Source organism: Vipera ursinii, assembly GCF_947247035.1.
Source record: "Vipera ursinii genome assembly, chromosome: Z".
In the NCBI taxonomy this organism is placed as follows: domain Eukaryota; kingdom Metazoa; phylum Chordata; class Lepidosauria; order Squamata; family Viperidae; genus Vipera; species Vipera ursinii.
Window position 1 is genome coordinate 21,022,931 of NC_139517.1, and position 3,175 is coordinate 21,026,105.

Consider the following 3,175-nt stretch of genomic DNA (forward strand, 5'->3'; position numbering starts at 1 on the left):
ATTATAAAAAAAGAAACTTTTTTTATTATCTTTATTATCTTTGACTTTTTGTCTTTGTTCATTCTGAGCTTTTGGCAGGAGGGTTCAGGCAGTAATCAATTCTTCACTGCAGGAGGGGAAATTCCCAGGCCCTTTTAAGAAGTCACCTGTTTGTCTTCTCCTTAGAAGAAAAGGTCCCTTGACTTGCGTGCCTGGCCAATTTTTGTCCAATTTCCCATCCTTTTTAGGGAAGGTGGTAGAAAAGCTTGGCAGCTTCAGAGGTACTGGATGAAACACATTATGTGGATCATTTCCAGTCAGGATTCAGATCCAGTTATGGGATAGGGACAGTATGGGTCACACTTGTTGATGATCAATGGTGAGAGTGGGATGGGGGTAGTGCAACCATCCTTTTTCTCCTTGATGTCTCAGAAGCCTTTGATACCTTGTTACCATGGTATCCTTTGGGGGTGGCTATTGGGTTTGGAGATGGGCAGCACAGGTTTGCATTAGTTTGACTTCTTTCTTCAAGGCTAGGCAGAATCAGTGTTGACAGGAAATGAAAGATCCAACCCTTAGCCATTCTTTTGTGGCTTGCACAGGGCTCAGTAGTTTCTCCAGTCCTTTTTAACATCCACATGAAGCCTCTGGGTGAGATCATCCATCACCTTGGGTTTTGGTATTATCAGTAGGCTGATGATACTCTGCTTTACATTTGCATCCCTGCTGATCCAAGTAATATTGTGGCTGTGCTTCAAGAATTGATCATAAATTGAAATCTGCCTTACACTGACCATAAGTTGAATGTGGGGAGGCTAGAGGCTATGAGAGCTTGGACAAGAGCCTTTGGCTGAACCCTTGCAAGAACAAATGGTTTTGGGTACATAGAGCTTCAAATTCCAGAATTTTAACATCTTTAGTCCTGGATGGAGTGGCACTACCCCAGACATCTTTAGTTCTGGATGGAGTGGCACTATCCCAGACAGAACCTGAAGGCAACTTTGGGGGTTTTTCTGGACTTGCAACCATGGCTCAAAGAGCAGGTGGCAGTCATGGCTAGGAGAGCCTTTGCACAACTTTACTTTGTGTACCAAATGTGCCCTTTCCTGGTTTGGAGGGTTTGATCCAGGAAGGGGTCACAATTTTATCCTGCACTCAATCATTCAAGACCTAATCATCTCATGCCTGAATTACTGCAATGTGATCTACATGGGACTATCCTTGAAGAGAATTTGGAAGCTACAACTGATACAGAATGCAGTGGCAAGGGCAGTCTTTGGGATCCCTAGAGTAGTCCATGTAACATCAGTTTTCTATGAGTTGGACCAGTTGCCTGTCTGATTCTGGGTGCAAATCAAGGTGTTGGTGATCACCTTTAAAGCTCTGCATGGATGGGTCCATATTAGATATCAGTCTGACCCCAATGGGACTGGCTTATAGAAGGAATACTAAATAAATGGTAAGGTTTATATTCATGAATTCCTCATTACTGTTTTTTTTAAAAACCATTTTATATACTCTCTATGATATTGAATTTTTTGGGGGAAATATAACTTGTTTTAAATAAAAGATTGCTATCATTACCTCTGTATCATAATATAATTTGATCATGTCATGGATCATGGAATCATCTCCATATCCAGAACCTATAAAACCTTTCCAGAGATAAAAGTGAGATGTACTTTTTGATGGCCTATAAGTGTAGTGTAGAACAAGAAATTATTTGAGAATTATCCATAAAATCACCCAATGGAAAGATGGTAGTCCTCTGTCCAGATTGAATCCCTTCCAGCCTATTAACAGACGTTTTCACTCCAGGTATATTTTTGGCCATGATGTTAAATCACAAAAAAGGCACATAAGGAGGAGGAGGAGGAGGAGGAGGAGGAGGAGGAGGAGGAGGAGGAGGAGGAGGAGGATTATTTCTGAAAGGGTTGATGAAAAGAAATGGAGCAATGGTTCTCCCAAAGTAGACTTTACCAATAGATATTACAGGCAGTCATCCAGCTTCTTTAGTTACTTACTATAAGAACTTCTGACCTGAGGATTTACCTATTTTCTACATGTGTTTATTGTATATTTGTAATTTGGTTCCAATAAGGAAATAAAAAGCATTTTTGGAGTGGTGCATTTTATTAGAAATAATGTGTTTCTAAAACATGTTTTTATGTTTATTTACAGAACAGCATGAATACAATACATTTTCAAGGGAAATATATCACATTTAGTTCTTAGTAATGCTATAGAGGATTCACCAATTCTAGCCATCACAAAGATATAATTATCTCTGTTCCTTTCCTATTTCCCTCTTGTTTGTATCAAAACCTCTTGCAAGTATGTTCACATATTCCTGTGTGATTGTATCTGTGTGTGTGTGTGTGTGTGTGTGTGTGTGTGTACGCACACACACACACATCTTGTATTTACATAAAGTCAGGACTAAAAATTACAGATTTTAATCAATTTTTTTCAAGCATATACTCTGTGATTCAGTCATTATATTTAAATTTTCATGTATATCTAGCTATTATAGCTATTATATCATAGATGTAGCTGTAGAACCATTGGTGTTTTAGTTTAGAGGGTCAGTTTGTACTTAATATGTTGATAATAGCCGCATTGCTCTTCTTGTTGCTGCCCCATGTGACAAGCCAGAGACATGTAAAGTGCCGAAGTGTAGATCACCATCATATTTTTCACAAGTACCTTCAGCCTGGGGATTTACTCTTTGGTGGCCTTGTTTGTCACACAATCTTTTTCTCCAGACCAAATCCTTTTGAAGAACCACCACCTCCCATATACTTTGAAAAACACCTGTAAGGAATTGAGTTTGACTTCTGAATGCTTCTGTGCAGATTACATGTAGGAGACCAAATTTATGAGTGGGGTTCTTTGCAATGAAGGAATGAAGTAGATTGTTTTGAGAAATAAAGAACAAATTAGAAATCTTTTTTTGCTCTTCTACTTCTCCAAGCAAATATTACTTATATACTGGTATTTAAAATATTTTTAATACATCTAAAAGTTATCAATATAATTATGAAGCCTAAATTTAGCTAAATAAGTCCATAAAAAAGCTATAAATTACATATTTAAAACTCAACTAGCAAATGCATTTTCATTCATTTAGACTAATATTTTCTGAATTCAACATTTCTCTTGGTTAAAGTTACAATTACAGTGTTTAATTTTCTAA